Here is an 18947-nt window from a genome sequence, read left to right as displayed (position 1 = left end):
AAAATGCTTAACAAGGTGCAAGGCCCTGTTCCTTGTAACATTAATGCTTCTCTTGCAAGAGTTGCAGTGCTTCTCCCTTTCACTTGAATGGGGAGATTCAGCAAAAGTTATGTTGCTGATCCAGGAAACACTGAGAGGTAGGCAGTACTCCTTTAAAGAGCAAACTGAATTCACCATACTAACCATGTTGCTAGATCCTCTTGTTTTTAACATAAAAAGATTCTCTTAAAAAACTGCAGTTTTTCTCCCATTCACTTGTATGCGGTGATTTTCCACAAAAGTTATGTTTCTCAACCATGAAAAGGCTGAAGGTTAGGCAGCGTTCCTTTCAAAAACTAACACAGTTCACCATGCTTAACAAAGTGCAAGACCCTCTTGCTTGTAACATTAATCCTTCTCTTACAAGAGCTACAGTGCTTCTCCCTTTCACTTGAATGCGGTGATTCAGCACAAAGGTGATGTTTCTCATCCAGGAAAACAGTGAGAAGTAGGCAGAATTCCTTTAAAGAGCAAAATGAATTCACAATACTAACCAGGTTGCTAGACCCTCTTTTGTCTAACATTAAAGATTCTCTTACAAACCTGGAATCTTTCTCCCATTTACCTGTAGGTGGTGATTTTGCACAAAGTTGAAGATCCTCACCCATGAAAATGCTGACAGTTGGGCTGCATTCCTTTCAAAAGCTAACTCAGTTCACCATGCTTAACAAGGTGCAAGGCCCTGTTGCTTGTAACATTAATGCTTCTCTTGCAAGAGCTGCAGTGCTTCTCCCTTTCACTTGAATGGGGAGATTCAGCAGAAAGGTTATGTTGCTGATCCAGGAAACCCTGAGAGCTAGGCAGTACTCCTTTAAAGAGCAAACTGAATTCACCATACTAACCATGTTGCTAGACCGTCTTGTTTCTAACATAAAACGATTCTCTTAAAAAACTGCAGTTTTTCTCCCATTCACTTGTATGCGGTGATGTTGCACAAAGTTTATGTTCCTCACCCATGAAAAGGCTGAAGGTTAGGCAGCATTCCTTTCAAAATCTAACACAGTTCACCATGCTTAACAAGGTGCAAGACCGTCTTGCTTGTCAAATTAATCCTTCTCTTACAAGAGCTACAGTGCTTTTCCCTTTCACTTGAATGCGGTGATTCAGCACAAAGGTGATGTTTCTCATCCATTAAAACAGTGAGAAGTAGGCAGAATTCCTTTAAAGAGCAAAATGAATTCACAATACTAACCAGGTTGCTAGACCCTCTTTTGTCTAACATTAAAGATTCTCTTACAAACCTGGAATCTTTCTCCCATTTACCTGTAGGTGGTGATTTTGCACAAAGTTGAAGATCCTCACCCATGAAAATTCTGACAGTTGGGCTGCATTCCTTTCAAAAGCTAACTCAGTTCACCATGCTTAACAAGGTGCAAGGCCCTGTTGCTTGTAACATTAATGCTTCTCTTGCAAGAGCTGCAGTGCTTCTCCCTTTCACTTGAATGGGGTGATTCAGCAGAAAGGTGATGTTGCTCATCCAGGAAAACTCTCAGAGTTATGCAGTAGTCCCTTGAAGAGCAAACTGACTTCAAAATGTTAACCATGTTGCTCGACCCTCTTTTTCCTAACATTAAAGATTCTCTTAGAAACCTGCAGTTTTTCTCCCATTTACTTGTATGCGGTGATTTAGCACAATGTTGAAGATCTTCATCCATGAAAACGCTGACAGTTGGGCAGCGTTTCTTTCAAAAGCTAACTCAGTTCACCATGCTTAACGAGGTGCAAGACCCTCTTGCTTTTAGTATGAATGCTTCTCTTATAAGAGCTGCAGCGTTTCCCTTTCACTTGAATGGGGAGATTCAGCAGAAAGGTGATGTTGCTGATCCAGGAAACACTGAGAGGTAGGCAGTACTCCTTTAAAGAGCAAACTGAATTCACCATACTAACCATGTTGCTAGACCCTCTTGTTTCTAACATAAAACGATTCTCTTAAAAAACTGCAGTTTTTCTCCCATTCACTTGCATGCGGTGATTTTCCACAAAAGTTATGCTTCTCAACCATGAAAAGGCTGAAGGTTAGGCAGCGTTCCTTTCAAAAACTAACACAGTTCACCAAGCTTAACAAAGTGCAAGACCCTCTTGCTTGTAAAATTAATCCTTCTCTTACAAGAGCTACAGTGCTTCTCCCTTTCACTTGAATGTGGTGATTCAGCACAAAGGTGATGTTTCTCATCCAGGAAAACAGTGAGAAGTAGGCAGAATTCCTTTAAAGAGCAAAATGAATTCACAATACTAACCAGGTTGCTAGACCCTCTTTTGTCTAACATTAACGATTCTCTTACAAACCTGGAGTCTTTCTCCCATTTACCTCTATGTGGTGATTTTGCACAAAGATGAAGATCCTCACCCATGAAAATGCTGACAGTTGGGCAGCATTCCTTTCAAAAGCTAACTCAGTTCACCATGCTTAACAAGGTGCAAGGCCCTCTTACTTGAAACAGTAATGCTTCTCTTACAAGAGCTGCAGTGCTTCTCCCTTTCACTTGAAAGGGGAGATTCAGCAGAAAGGTGATGTTGCTGATCCAGGAAACACTGAGAGCTAGGCAGTACTCCTTTAAAGAGCAAACTGAATTGCTCTTTAAAGAGCATGTTGCTAGACCCTCTTGTTTCTAACATAAGACGATTCTCTGAAAAAACTGCAGTTTTTCTCCCATTCACTTGTATGCGGTGATTTTCCACAAAAGTTATGTTTCTCAACCATGAAAAGGCTGAAGGTTAGGCAGCGTTCCTTTCAAAAACTAACACAGTTCACCATGCTTAACAAAGTGCACGACCCTCTTGCTTGTAAAATTAATCCTTCTCTTACAAGAGCTACACTGCTTCTCCCTTTCACTTGAATGCGGTGATTCAGCACAAAGGTGATGTTTCTCATCCAGGAAAACAGTGAGACGTAGGCAGAATTCCTTTAAAGAGCAAAATGAATTCACAATACGAACCAGGTTGCTAGACCCTCTTTTGTCTAACATTAAAGACTCTATTACAAATTTGCAGTTATTCTCCCATTTACTTGTATGTGGTGATTTTGCACAAAGTTGAAGATCCTCACCCATGAAAATTCTGACAGTTGGGCAGCATTCCTTTCAAAAGCTAACTCAGTTCAAAATGCTTAAGAAGGTGCAAGGCCCTGTTCCTTGTAACATTAATGTTTCTCTTGCAAGAGTTGCAGTGCTTCTCCCTTTCACTTGAATGGGGAGATTCAGCAGAAAGGTGATGTTGCTGATCCAGGAAACCCTGAGAGCTAGGCACTACTCCTTTAAAGAGCAAACTGAATTCACCATACTAACCATGTTGCTAGACCCTCCTCTTTCTAACATACAAGGATTTTCTTAAAAAACTGCAGTTTTTCTCCCTTTCACTTGTATGCGGTGATTTTGCACAAAGGTTATGTTTCTCACCCATGAAATGGCTGAAGGTTAGTATGCGTTCCTTTCAAAAACTAACACAGTTCACCATGCTTAACGAGGTGCAAGACCCTCTTGCTTTTAGTATGAATGCTTCTCTTATAAGAGCTGCAGCATTTCCCTTTCACTTGAATGGGGAGATTCAGCAGAAAGGTGATGTTGCTGATCCAGGAAACACTGAGAGGTAGGCAGTACTCCTTTAAAGAGCAAACTGAATTCACCATACTAACCATGTTGCTAGACCCTCTTGTTTCTAACATAAAACGATTCTCTTAAAAAACTGCAGTTTTTCTCCCATTCACTTGTATGCGGTGATTTTCCACAAAAGTTATGTTTCTCAACCATGAAAAGGCTGAAGGTTAGGCAGCGTTCCTTTCAAAAACTAACACAGTTCACGATGCTTAACAAAGTGCAAGACCCTCTTGCTTGTAACATTAATCCTTCTCTTACAAGAGCTACAGTGCTTCTCCCTTTCACTTGAATGCGGTGATTCAGCACAAAGGTGATGTTTCTCATCCAGGAAAACAGTGAGAAGTAGGCAGAATTCCTTTAAAGAGCAAAATGAATTCACAATACTAACCAGGTTGCTAGACCCTCTTTTGTCTAACATTAAAGATTCTCTTACAAACCTGGAATCTTTCTCCCATTTACCTGTAGGTGGTGATTTTGCACAAAGTTGAAGATCCTCACCCATGAAAATGCTGACAGTTGGGCAGCATTCCTTTCAAAAGCTAACTCAGTTCACCATGCTTAACAAGGTGCAAGGCCCTGTTGCTTGTAACATTAATGCTTCTCTTGCAAGAGCTGCAGTGCTTCTCCCTTTCACTTGAATGGGGTGATTCAGCAGAAAGGTGATGTTGCTCATCCAGGAAAACACTCAGAGTTATGCAGTAGTCCCTTGAAGAGCAAACTGACTTCAAAATGTTAACCATGTTGCTCGACCCTCTTTTTCCTAACATTAAAGATTCTCTTAGAAACCTGCAGTTTTTCTCCCATTTACTTGTATGCGGTGATTTAGCACAATGTTGAAGATCTTCATCCATGAAAACGCTGACAGTTGGGCAGCGTTTCTTTCAAAAGCTAACTCAGTTCACCATGCTTAACAAGGTGCATTAATGCTTCTCTTACAAGAGCTACGGTGCTTCTCCCATTCACCTGAAAAGGGAGATTCAGCAGAAAGGTGATGTTGCTGATCCAGGAAACACTGAGAGCTAGGAAGTACTCTAAACAGCAAACTGAATTCACCATCCTAACTATGTTGCTAGACCCTCTTGTTTCTAACATACAACGATTCTCCTAAAAAACTGCAGTTTTTCTCCCATTCACTTGTATGCGGTGAGGTTGCACAAAGTTTATGTTCCTCACCCATGAAAAGGCTGAAGGTTAGGCAGCATTCCTTTCAAAAACTAACACAGTTCACCATGGTTAACAAGGTGCAAGACCGTCTTGCTTGTCAAATTAATCCTTCTCTTACAAGAGCTACAGTGCTTTTCCCTTTCACTTGAAAGCGGTGATTCAGCACAAAGGTTATGTTGCTCATCCAGGGAAACGGTGAGAAGTAGGCAGAATTCCTAAAGAGCAAAATGAATTCCCAATACTAACCAGGTTGCTTGATCCTCTTTTGTCTAACATTAAAGATTCTATTACAAACTTGCAGTTTTTCTCCCGTTTACTTGTATGTGGTGATTTTGCACAAAGTTGAAGATCCTCACCCATGAAAATGCTGACAGTTGGGCAGCATTCCTTTCAAAAGCTAACTCAGTTCAAACTGCTTAACAAGGTGCAAGGCCCTGTTCCTTGTAACATTAATGCTTCTCTTGCAAGAGTTGCAGTGCTTCTCCCTTTCACTTGAATGGGGAGATTCAGCAGAAAGGTTATGTTGCTGATCCAGGAAACCCTGAGAGCTAGGCAGTACTCCTTTAAAGAGCAAACTGAATTCACCATCCTAACCATATTGCTGGACCCTCTTGTTTCTAACATACAAGGATTTTCTTAAAAAACTGCAGTTTTTCTCCCTTTCACTTGTAGGCGGTGATTTTGCACAAAGGTTATGTTTCTCACCCATGAAATGGCTGAAGGTTAGTATGCGTTCCTTTCAAAAACTAACAGAGTTCACCATGCTTAACGAGGTGCAAGACCCTCTTGCTTTTAGTATGAATGCTTCTCTTATAAGAGCTGCAGCGTTTCCCTTTCACTTGAATGGGGAGATTCAGCAGAAAGTTGATGTTGCTGATCCAGGAAACACTGAGAGGTAGGCAGTACTACTTTAAAGAGCAAACTGAATTCACCATACTAACCATGTTGCTAGACCCTCTTGTTTCTAACATAAAAGGATTCTCCTAAAAAACTGCAGTTTTTCTCCCATTCACTTTTAGGCGGTGATGTTGCACAAAGTTTATGTTCCTCACCCAAGAAAAGGCTGAAGGTTAGGCAGCTTTCCTTTCAAAAACTAACACAGTTCACCATGCTTAACAAGGTGCAAGACCGTCTTACTTGTCAAATTAATCCTTCTCTTACAAGAGCTACAGTGCTTTTCCCTTTCACTTGAATGCGGTGATTCAGCACAAAGGTTATGTTGCTCATCCAGGGAAACGGTGAGAAGTAGGCAGAATTCCTTTAAAGAGCAAAATGAATTCCCAATACTAACCAGGTTGCTAGATCCTCTTTTGTGTAACATTAAAGATTCTATTACAAACTTGCAGTTTTTCTCCCCTTTACTTGTATGTGGTGATTTTGCACAAAGTTGAAGATCCTCACCCATGAAAATGCTGACAGTTGGAGAGCATTCCTTTCAAAAGCTAACTCAGTTCACCATGCTTAACAAGGTGCAAGGCCCTCTTACTTGAAACAGTAATGCTTCTCTTACATGAGCTGCAGGGCTTCTCCCATTCACTTAAAGGGGAGATTCAGCAGAAAGGTGATGTTGCTGATCCAGGAAACACTGAGAGCTAGGCAGTACCCCTTTAAAGAGCAAACTGAATTCACCATCCTAACCATGTTGCTAGACCCTCTTGTTTCTAACATAAAACGATTCTCATAAAAAACTGCAGTTTTTCTCCCATTCACTTGTATGCGGTGATGTTGCACAAAGTTTATGTTCCTCACCCATGAAAAGGCTGAAGGTTAGGCAGCATTCCTTTCAAAATCTAACAGAGTTCACCATGCTTAACAAGGTGCAAGACCGTCTTGCTTGTCAAATTAATCCTTCTCTTACAAGAGCTACAGTGCTTTTCCCTTTCACTTGAAAGCGGTGATTCAGCACAAAGGTTATGTTGCTCATCCAGGGAAACGGTGAGAAGTAGGCAGAATTCCTTTAAAGAGCAAAATGAATTCCCAATACTAACCAGGTTGCTAGATTCTCTTTTGTCTAACATTAAAGATTCTATTACAAACTTGCAGTTTTTCTCCCGTTTACTTGTATGTGGTGATTTTGCACAAAGTTGAAGATCCTCACCCATGAAAATGCTGACAGTTGGGCAGCATTCCTTTCAAAAGCTAACTCAGTTCAAACTGCTTAACAAGGTGCAAGGCCCTGTTACTTGTAACACTAATGCTTCTCTTGCAAGAGTTGCAGTGCTTCTCCCTTTCACTTGAATGGGGAGATTCAGCAGAAAGGTTATGTTGCTGATCCAGGAAACCCTGAGAGCTAGGCAGTACTCCTTTAAAGAGCAAACTGAATTCACCATACTAACCATGTTGCTAGACCCTCTTGTTTCTAACATACAAGGATTTTCTTAAAAAACTGCAGTTTTTCTCCCTTTCACTTGTATGCGGTGATTTTGCACAAAGGTTATGTTTCTCACCCATGAAAAGGCTGAAGGTTAGGCAGCGTTCCTTTCAAAAACTAACACAGTTCACCATGCTTAACAAAGTGCAAGACCCTCTTGCTTGTAACATTAATCCTTCTCTTACAAGAGCTACAGTGCTTCTCCCTTTCACTTGAATGCGGGGATTCAGCACAAAGGTGATGTTTCTCATCCATTAAAACAGTGAGAAGTAGGCAGAATTCCTTTAAAGAGCAAAATGAATTCACAATACTAACCAGGTTGCTAGACCCTCTTTTGTCTAACATTAAAGATTCTCTTACAAACCTGGAATCTTTCTCCCATTTACCTGTAGGTGGTGATTTTGCACAAAGTTGAAGATCCTCACCCATGAAAATGCTGACAGTTGGGCTGCATTCCTTTCAAAAGCTAACTCAGTTCACCATGCTTAACAAGGTGCAAGGCCCTGTTGCTTGTAACATTAATGCTTCTCTTGCAAGAGCTGCAGTGCTTCTCCCTTTCAATTGAATGGGTGATTCAGCAGAAAGGTGATGTTGCTCATCCAGGAAAACACTCAGAGTTATGCAGTAGTCCCTTGAAGAGCAAACTGACTTCAAAATGTTAACCATGTTGCTCGACCCTCTTTTTCCTAACATTAAAGATTCTCTTAGAAACCTGCAGTTTTTCTCCCATTTACTTGTATGCGGTGATTTAGCACAATGTTGAAGTTCTTCATCCATGAAAACGCTGACAGTTGGGCAGCGTTTCTTTCAAAAGCTAACTCAGTTCACCATGCTTAACAAGGTGCATTAATGCTTCTCTTACAAGAGCTACGGTGCTTCTCCCATTCACCTGGAAAGGGAGATTCAGCACAAAGGTGATGTTGCTGATCCAGGAAACACTGAGAGCTAGGCAGTACTCCTTTAAAGAGCAAACTGAGTTCACCATCCTAACCATGTTGCTAGACCCTCTTGTTTCTAACATACAAGGATTTTCTTAAACAACTGCAGTTTTTCTCCCTTTCACTTGTATGCGGTGATTTTGCACAAAGGTTATGTTTCTCACCCATGAAATGGCTGAAGGTTAGTATGCGGTCCTTTCAAAAACTAACACAGTTCACCATGCTTAACGAGGTGCAAGACCCTCTTGCTTTTAGTATGAATGCTTCTCTTATAAGAGCTGCAGCGTTTCCCTTTCACTTGAATGGGGAGATTCAGCAGAAAGTTGATGTTGCTGATCCAGGAAACACTGAGAGGTAGGCAGTACTCCTTTAAAGAGCAAACTGAATTCACCATACTAACCATGTTGCTAGACCCTCTTGTTTCTAACATAAAAGGATTCTCCTAAAAAACTGCAGTTTTTCTCCCATTCACTTTTAGGCGGTGATGTTGCACAAAGTTTATGTTCCTCACCCAAGAAAAGGCTGAAGGTTAGGCAGCATTCCTTTCAAAAACTAACACAGTTCACCATGCTTAACAAGGTGCAAGACCGTCTTGCTTGTCAAATTAATCCTTCTCTTACAAGAGCTACAGTGCTTTTCCCTTTCACTTGAATACGGTGATTCAGCACAAAGGTTATGTTGCTCATCCAGGGAAACGGTGAGAAGTAGGCAGAATTCCTTTAAAGAGCAAAATGAATTCACAATACTAACCAGGTTGCTAGATCCTCTTTTGTCTAACATTAAAGATTCTATTACAAACTTGCAGTTTTTCTCCCCTTTACTTGTATGTGGTGATTTTGCACAAAGTTGAAGATCCTCACCCATGAAAATGCTGACAGTTGGGCAGCATTCCTTTCAAAAGCTAACTCAGTTCAAAATGCTTAACAAGGTGCAAGGCCCTGTTCCTTGTAACATTAATGCTTCTCTTGCAAGAGTTGCAGTGCTTCTCCCTTTCACTTGAATGGGGAGATTCAGCAAAAGTTATGTTGCTGATCCAGGAAACACTGAGAGGTAGGCAGTACTCCTTTAAAGAGCAAACTGAATTCACCATACTAACCATGTTGCTAGACCCTCTTGTTTTTAACATAAAAAGATTCTCTTAAAAAACTGCAGTTTTTCTCCCTTTCACTTGTATGCGGTGATTTTCCACAAAGGTTATGTTTCTCAACCATGAAAAGGCTGCAGGTTAGGCAGCGTTCCTTTCAAAAACTAACACAGTTCACCATGCTTAACAAAGTGCAAGACCCTCTTGCTTGTAACATTAATCCTTCTCTTACAAGAGCTACAGTGCTTCTCCCTTTCACTTGAATGCGGTGATTCAGCACAAAGGTGATGTTTCTCATCCAGGAAAACAGTGAGAAGTAGGCAGAATTCCTTTAAAGAGCAAAATGAATTCACAATACTAACCAGGTTGCTAGACCCTCTTTTGTCTAACATTAAAGATTCTTTTACAAACCTGGAATCTTTCTCCCATTTACCTGTAGGTGGTGATTTTGCACAAAGTTGAAGATCCTCACCCATGAAAATGCTGACAGTTGGGCTGCATTCCTTTCAAAAGCTAACTCAGTTCACCATGCTTAACAAGGTGCAAGGCCCTGTTGCTTGTAACATTAATGCTTCTCTTGCAAGAGCTGCAGTGCTTCTCCCTTTCACTTGAATGGGGTGATTCAGCAGAAAGGTGATGTTGCTCATCCAGGAAAACACTCAGAGTTATGCAGTAGTCCCTTGAAGAGGAAACTGACTTCAAAATGTTAACCCTGTTGCTCGACCCTCTTTTTCCTAACATTAAAGATTCTCTTAGAAACCTGCAGTTTTTCTCCCATTTACTTGTATGCGGTGATTTAGCACAATGTTGAAGATCTTCATCCATGAAAACGCTGACAGTTGGGCAGCGTTTCTTTCAAAAGCTAACTCAGTTCACCATGCTTAACAAGGTGCATTAATGCTTCTCTTACAAGAGCTACGGTGCTTCTCCCATTCACCTGAAAAGGGAGATTCAGCAGAAAGGTGATGTTGCTGATCCAGGAAACACTGAGAGCTAGGAAGTACTCTAAACAGCAAACTGAATTCACCATCCTAACTAGGTTGCTAGACCCTCTTGTTTCTAACATACAAGGATTCTCCTAAAAAACTGCAGTTTTTCTCCCATTCACTTGTATGCGGTGAGGTTGCACAAAGTTTATGTTCCTCACCCATGAAAAGGCTGAAGGTTAGGCTGCATTCCTTTCAAAAACTAACACAGTTCACCATGGTTAACAAGGTGCAAGACCGTCTTGCTTGTCAAATTAATCCTTCTCTTACAAGAGCTACAGTGCTTTTCCCTTTCACTTGAAAGCGGTGATTCAGCACAAAGGTTATGTTGCTCATCCAGGGAAACGGTGAGAAGTAGGCAGAATTCCTTTAAAGAGCAAAATGAATTCACAATACTAACCAGGTTGCTTGATCCTCTTTTGTCTAACATTAAAGATTCTATTACAAACTTGCAGTTTTTCTCCCGTTTACTTGTATGTGGTGATTTTGCACAAAGTTGAAGATCCTCACCCATGAAAATGCTGACAGTTGGGCAGCATTCCTTTCAAAAGCTAACTCAGTTCAAACTGCTTAACAAGGTGCAAGGCCCTGTTCCTTGTAACATTAATGCTTCTCTTGCAAGAGTTGCAGTGCTTCTCCCTTTCACTTGAATGGGGAGATTCAGCAGAGAGGTTATGTTGCTGATCCAGGAAACCCTGAGAGCTAGGCAGTACTCCTTTAAAGAGCAAACTGAATTCACCATCCTAACCATGTTGCTAGACCCTCTTGTTTCTAACATACAAGGATTTTCTTAAAAAACTGCAGTTTTTCTCCCTTTCACTTGTATGCGGTGATTTTGCACAAAGGTTATGTTTCTCACCCATGAAATGGCTGAAGGTTAGTATGCGTTCCTTTCAAAAACTAACACAGTTCACCATGCTTAACGAGGTGCAAGACCCTCTTGCTTTTAGTATGAATGCTTCTCTTATAAGAGCTGCAGCGTTTCCCTTTCACTTGAATGGGGAGATTCAGCAGAAAGTTGATGTTGCTGATCCAGGAAACACTGAGAGCTAGGCAGTACTCCTTTAAAGAGCAAACTGAATTCACCATACTAACCATGTTGCTAGACCCTCTTGTTTCTAACATAAAAGGATTCTCCTAAAAAACTGCAGTTTTTCTCCCATTCACTTTTAGGCGGTGATGTTGCACAAAGTTTATGTTCCTCACCCAAGAAAAGGCTGAAGGTTAGGCAGCATTCCTTTCAAAAACTAACACAGTTCACCATGCTTAACAAGGTGCAAGACCGTCTTGCTTGTCAAATTAATCCTTCTCTTACAAGAGCTACAGTGCTTTTCCCTTTCACTTGAATACGGTGATTCAGCACAAAGGTTATGTTGCTCATCCAGGGAAACGGTGAGAAGTAGGCAGAATTCCTTTAAAGAGCAAAATGAATTCACAATACTAACCAGGTTGCTAGATCCTCTTTTGTCTAACATTAAAGATTCTATTACAAACTTGCAGTTTTTCTCCCCTTTACTTGTATGTGGTGATTTTGCACAAAGTTGAAGATCCTCACCCATGAAAATGCTGACAGTTGGGCAGCATTCCTTTCAAAAGCTAACTCAGTTCAAAATGCTTAACAAGGTGCAAGGCCCTGTTCCTTGTAACATTAATGCTTCTCTTGCAAGAGTTGCAGTGCTTCTCCCTTTCACTTGAATGGGGAGATTCAGCAAAAGTTATGTTGCTGATCCAGGAAACACTGAGAGGTAGGCAGTACTCCTTTAAAGAGCAAACTGAATTCACCATACTAACCATGTTGCTAGACCCTCTTGTTTTTAACATAAAAAGATTCTCTTAAAAAACTGCAGTTTTTCTCCCATTCACTTGTATGCGGTGATTTTCCACAAAGGTTATGTTTCTCAACCATGAAAAGGCTGAAGGTTAGGCAGCGTTCCTTTCAAAAACTAACACAGTTCACCATGCTTAACAAAGTGCAAGACCCTCTTGCTTGTAACATTAATCCTTCTCTTACAAGAGCTACAGTGCTTCTCCCTTTCACTTGAATGCGGTGATTCAGCACAAAGGTGATGTTTCTCATCCAGGAAAACAGTGAGAAGTAGGCAGAATTCCTTTAAAGAGCAAAATGAATTCTCAATACTAACCAGGTTGCTAGACCCTCTTTTGTCTAACATTAAAGATTCTCTTACAAACCTGGAATCTTTCTCCCATTTACCTGTAGGTGGTGATTTTGCACAAAGTTGAAGATCCTCACCCATGAAAATGCTGACAGTTGGGCTGCATTCCTTTCAAAAGCTAACTCAGTTCACCATGCTTAACAAGGTGCAAGGCCCTGTTGCTTGTAACATTAATGCTTCTCTTGCAAGAGCTGCAGTGCTTCTCCCTTTCACTTGAAGGGGTGATTCAGCAGAAAGGTGATGTTGCTCATCCAGGAAAACACTCAGAGTTATGCAGTAGTCCCTTGAAGAGGAAACTGACTTCAAAATGTTAACCCTGTTGCTCGACCCTCTTTTTCCTAACATTAAAGATTCTCTTAGAAACCTGCAGTTTTTCTCCCATTTACTTGTATGCGGTGATTTAGCACAATGTTGAAGATCTTCATCCATGAAAACGCTGACAGTTGGGCAGCGTTTCTTTCAAAAGCTAACTCAGTTCACCATGCTTAACAAGGTGCATTAATGCTTCTCTTACAAGAGCTACGGTGCTTCTCCCATTCACCTGAAAAGGGAGATTCAGCAGAAAGGTGATGTTGCTGATCCAGGAAACACTGAGGGCTAGGCAGTATTCCTTTAAAGAGGAAACTGAATTCACCATACTAACCATGTTGCTAGACCCTCTTGTTTCTAACATAAAAGGATTCTCCTAAAAAACTGCAGTTTTTCTCCCATTCACTTTTAGGCGGTGATGTTGCACAAAGTTTATGTTCCTCACCCATGAAAAGGATGAAGGTTAGGCAGCATTCCTTTCAAAAACTAACACAGTTCACCATGCTTAACAAGGTGCAAGACCGTCTTGCTTGTCAAATTAATCCTTCTCTTACAAGAGCTACAGTGCTTTTCCCTTTCACTTGAATGCGGTGATTCAGCACAAAGGTTATGTTGCTCATCCAGGGAAACGGTGAGAAGTAGGCAGAATTCCTTTAAAGAGCAAAATGAATTCACAATACTAACCAGGTTGCTAGATCCTCTTTTGTGTAACATTAAAGATTCTATTACAAACTTGCAGTTTTTCTCCCGTTTACTTGTATGTGGTGATTTTGCACAAAGTTGAAGATCCTCACCCATGAAAATGCTGACAGTTGGGCAGCATTCCTTTCAAAAGCTAACTCAGTTCAAAATGCTTAACAAGGTGAAAGGCCCTGTTCCTTGTAACATTAATGCTTCTCTTGCAAGAGTTGCAGTGCTTCTCCCTTTCACTTGAATGGGGAGATTCAGCAAAAGGTTATGTTGCTGATCCAGGAAACACTGAGAGGTAGGCAGTACTCCTTTAAAGAGCAAACTGAATTCACCATACTAACCATGTTGCTAGACCCTCTTGTTTCTAACATAAAAGGATTCTCCTAAAAAACTGCAGTTTTTCTCCCATTCACTTTTAGGCGGTGATGTTGCACAAAGTTTATGTTCCTCACCCATGAAAAGGCTGAAGGTTAGGCAGCATTCCTTTCAAAAACTAACACAGTTCACCATGCTTAACAAGGTGCAAGACCGTCTTGCTTGTCAAATTAATCCTTCTCTTACAAGAGCTACAGTGCTTTTCCCTTTCACTTGAATGCGGTGATTCAGCACAAAGGTTATGTTGCTCATCCAGGGAAACGGTGAGAAGTAGGCAGAATTCCTTTAAAGAGCAAAATGAATTCACAATATTAACCAGGTTGCTAGATCCTCTTTTGTCTAACATTAAAAATTCTATTACAAACATGAAGTTTTTCTCCCCTTTACTTGTATGTGGTGATTTTGCACAAAGTTGAAGATCCTCACCCATGAAAATGCTGACAGTTGGGCAGCATTCCTTTCAAAAGCTAACTCAGTTCAAAATGCTTAACAAGGTGCAAGGCCCTGTTCCTTGTAACATTAATGCTTCTCTTGCAAGAGTTGCAGTGCTTCTCCCTTTCACTTGAATGGGGAGATTCAACAGAAAGGTTATGTTGCTGATCCAGGAAACCCTGAGAGCAAGGCAGTACTCCTTTAAAGAGCAAACTGAATTCACCATCCTAACCATGTTGCTAGACCCTCTTGTTTCTAACATACAAGGATTTTCTTTAAAAACTGTAGTTTTTCTCCCTTTCACTTGTATGCGGTGATTTTGCACAAAGGTTATGTTTCTCACCCATGAAATGGCTGAAGGTTAGTATGCGTTCCTTTCAAAAACTAACACAGTTCACCATGCTTAACGAGGTGCAAGACCCTCTTGCTTTTAGTATGAATGCTTCTCTTATAAGAGCTGCAGCGTTTCCCTTTCACTTGAATGGGGAGATTCAGCAGAAAGGTGATGTTGCTGATCCAGGAAACACTGAGAGGTAGGCAGTACTCCTTTAAAGAGCAAACTGAATTCACCATACTAACCATGTTGCTAGACCCTCTTGTTTCTAACATAAAACGATTCTCTTAAAAAACTGCAGTTTTTCTCCCATTCACTTGTATGCGGTGATTTTCCACAAAAGTTATGTTTCTCACCCATGAAAATGCTGAAGGTTAGGCAGCGTTCCTTTCAAAAACTAACACAGTTCACCATGCTTAACAAAGTGCACGACCCTCTTGCTTGTAAAATTAATCCTTCTCTTACAAGAGCTACAGTGCTTCTCCCTTTCACTTGAATGCGGTGATTCAGCACAAAGGTGATGTTTCTCATCCAGGAAAACAGTGAGAAGTAGGCAGAATTCCTTTAAAGAGCAAAATGAATTCACAATACTAACCAGGTTGCTAGACCCTCTTTTGTCTAACATTAAAGATTCTATTACAAATTTGCAGTTATTATCCCATTTACTTGTATGTGGTGATTTTGCACAAAGTTGAAGATCCTCACCCATGAAAATGCTGACAGTTGGGCAGCATTCCTTTCAAAAGCTAACTCAGTTCAAAATGCTTAACAAGGTGCAAGGCCCTGTTCCTTGTAACATTAATGTTTCTCTTGCAAGAGTTGCAGTGCTTCTCCCTTTCACTTGAATGGGGAGATTCAGCAGAAAGGTTATGTTGCTGATCCAGGAAACCCTGAGAGCTAGGCACTACTCCTTTAAAGAGCAAACTGAATTCACCATACTAACCATGTTGCTAGACCCTCCTGTTTCTAACATACAAGGATTCTCTTAAAAAACTGCAGTTTTTCTCCCATTCACTTGTATGCGGTGATGTTGAACAATGTTTATGTTCCTCACATATGAAAAGGCTGAAGGTTAGGCAGCGTTCCTTTCAAAAACTAACACAGTTCACCATGCTTAACAAAGTGCAAGACCCTCTTGCTTGTAACATTAATCCTTGTCTTACAAGAGCTTCAGTGCTTCTCCCTTTCACTTGAATGCGGTGATTCAGCACAAAGGTGATGTTTCTCATCCAGGAAAACAGTGAGAAGTAGGCAGAATTCCTTTAAAGAGCAAAATGAATTCACAATACTAACCAGGTTGCTAGACCCTCTTTTGTCTAACATTAAAGATTCTCTTACAAACCTGGAGTCTGTCTCCCATTTACCTGTATGTGGTGATTTTGCACAAAGATGAAGATCCTCACCCATGAAAATGCTGACAGTTGGGCAGCATTCCTTTCAAAAGCTAACTCAGTTCACCATGCTTAACAAGGTGCAAGGCCCTCTTACTTGAAACAGTAATGCTTCTCTTACATGAGCTGCAGTGCTTCTCCCATTCACTTGAATGGGGAGATTCAGCAGAAAGGTGATGCTGTTGATCCAGGAAACACTGAGAGCTAGGCAGTACTCCTTTAAAGAGCAAACTGAATTCACCATACTAACCATGTTGCTAGACCCTCTTGTTTCTAACATAAAAGGATTCTCCTAAAAAACTGCAGTTTTTCTCCCATTCACTTGTATGCGGTGATTTTGCACAAAGGTTATGTTTCTCACCCATGAAATGGCTGAAGGTTAGTATGCGTTCCTTTCAAAAACTAACACAGTTCACCATGCTTAACAAAGTGCAAGACCCTCTTGCTTGTAACATTAATCCTTCTCTTACAAGAGCTACAGTGCTTCTCCCTTTCACTTGAATGTGGTGATTCAGCACAAAGGTGATGTTTCTCATCCAGGAAAACAGTGAGAAGTAGGCAGAATTCCTTTAAAGAGCAGAATGAATTCACAATACTAACCAGGTTGGTAGACCCTCTTTTGTCTAACATTAAAGATTCTCTTACAAACCTGGAATCTTTTTCCCATTTACCTGTAGGTGGTGATTTTGCACAAAGTTGAAGATCCTCACCCATGAAAATGCTGACAGTTGGGCAGCATTCCTTTCAAAAGCTAACTCAGTTCACCATGCTTAACAAGGTGCAAGGCCCTGTTGCTTGTAACATTAATGCTTCTCTTGCAAGAGCTGCAGTGCTTCTCCCTTTCACTTGAATGGGGTGATTCAGCAGAAAGGTGATGTTGCTCATCCAGGAAAACACTCAGAGTTATGCAGTAGTCCCTTGAAGAGCAAACTGACTTCAAAATGTTAACCATGTTGCTCGACCCTCTTTTTCCTAACATTAAAGATTCTCTTAGAAACCTGCAGTTTTTCTCCCATTTACTTGTATGCGGTGATTTAGCACAATGTTGAAGATCTTCATCCATGAAAACGCTGACAGTTGGGCAGCGTTTCTTTCAAAAGCTAACTCAGTTCACCATGCTTAACAAGGTGCATTAATGCTTCTCTTACAAGAGCTACGGTGCTTCTCCCATTCACCTGAAAAGGGAGATTCAGCAGAAAGGTGATGTTGCTGATCCAGGAAACACTGAGAGCTAGGAAGTACTCCTTTAAACAGCAAACTGAATTCACCATACTAACCATGTTGCTAGACCCTCTTGTTTCTAACATAAAAGGATTCTCCTAGAAAACTGCAGTTTTTCTCCCATTCACTTTTAGGCGGTGATGTTGCACAAAGTTTATGTTCCTCACCCATGAAAAGGCTGAAGGTTAGGCAGCATTCCTTTCAAAAACTAACACAGTTCACCATGCTTAACAAGGTGCAAGACCGTCTTGCTTGTCAAATTAATCCTTCTCTTACAAGAGCTACAGTGCTTTTCCCTTTCACTTGAATGCGGTGATTCAGCACAAAGGTTATGTTGCTCATCCAGGGAAACGGTGAGAAGTAGGCAGAATTCCTTTAAAGAGCAAAATGAATTCAGAATACTAACCAGGTTGCTAGATCCTCTTTTGTCTAACATTAAAGATTCTATTACAAACTTGCAGTTTTCTCCCCTTTACTTGTATGTGGTGATTTTGCACAAAGTTGAAGATCCTCACCCATGAAAATGTTGACAGTTGGGCAACATTCCTTTCAAAAGCTAACTCAGTTCAAACTGCTTAACAAGGTGCAAGGCCCTGTTCCTTGTAACATTAATGCTTCTCTTGCAAGAGTTGCAGTGCTTCTCCCTTTCACTTGAATGGGGAGATTCAGCAGAAAGGTTATGTTGCTGATCCAGGAAACCCTGAGAGCAAGGCAGTACTCCTTTAAAGAGCAAACTGAATTCACCATCCTAACCATGTTGCTAGACCCTCTTGTTTCTAACATACAAGGATTTTCTTAAAAAACTGCAGTTTTTCTCCCTTTCACTTGTATGCGGTGATTTTGCACAAAGGTTATGTTTCTCACCCATGAAATGGCTGAAGGTTAGTATGCGTTCCTTTCAAAAACTAACACAGTTCACCATGCTTAACGAGGTGCAAGACCCTCTTGCTTTTAGTATGAATGCTTCTCTTATAAGAGCTGCAGCGTTTCCCTTTCACTTGAATGGGGAGATTCAGCAGAAAGGTGATGTTGCTGATCCAGGAAACACTGAGAGGTAGGCAATACTCCTTTAAAGAGCAAACTGAATTCACCATACTAACCATGTTGCTAGACCCTCTTGTTTCTAACATAAAACGATTCTCTTAAAAAACTGCAGTTTTTCTCCCATTCACTTGTATGCGGTGATTTTCCACAAAAGTTATGTTTCTCACCCATGAAAAGGCTGAAGGTTAGGCAGCGTTCCTTTCAAAAACTAACACAGTTCACCATGCTTAACATAGTGCAAGACCCTCTTGCTTGTAACATTAATCCTTCTCTTACAAGAGCTACAGTGCTTCTCCCTTTCACTTGAATGCGGTGACTCAGCACAAAGGTGATGTTTCTCATCCAGGAAAACAGTGAGAAGTAGGCAGAATTCCTTTAAAGAGCAAAATGAATTCACAATACTTACCAGGTTGCTAGACCCTCTTTTGTCTAACATTAACGATTCTCTTACAAACCTGGAGTCTTTCTCCCATTTACCTGTATGTGGTGATTTTGCACAAAGATGAAGATCCTCACCCATGAAAATGCTGACAGTTGGGCAGCATTCCTTTCAAAAGCTAACTCAGTTCACCATGCTTAACAAGGTGCAAGGCCCTGTTGCTTGTAACATTAATGCTTCTCTTGCAAGAGCTGCAGTGCTTCTCCCTTTCACTTGAATGGGGTGATTCAGCAGAAAGGTGATGTTGCTCATCCAGGAAAACACTCAGAGTTATGCAGTAGTCCCTTGAAGAGCAAACTGACTTCAAAATGTTAACCATGTTGCTCGACCCTCTTTTTCCTAACATTAAAGATTCTCTTAGAA

Source organism: Castor canadensis, chromosome 7 (genome assembly GCF_047511655.1).
Source record: "Castor canadensis chromosome 7, mCasCan1.hap1v2, whole genome shotgun sequence".
Classification (NCBI taxonomy): Eukaryota; Metazoa; Chordata; class Mammalia; order Rodentia; family Castoridae; genus Castor; species Castor canadensis.
This window is presented reverse-complemented; position numbering follows the sequence as displayed.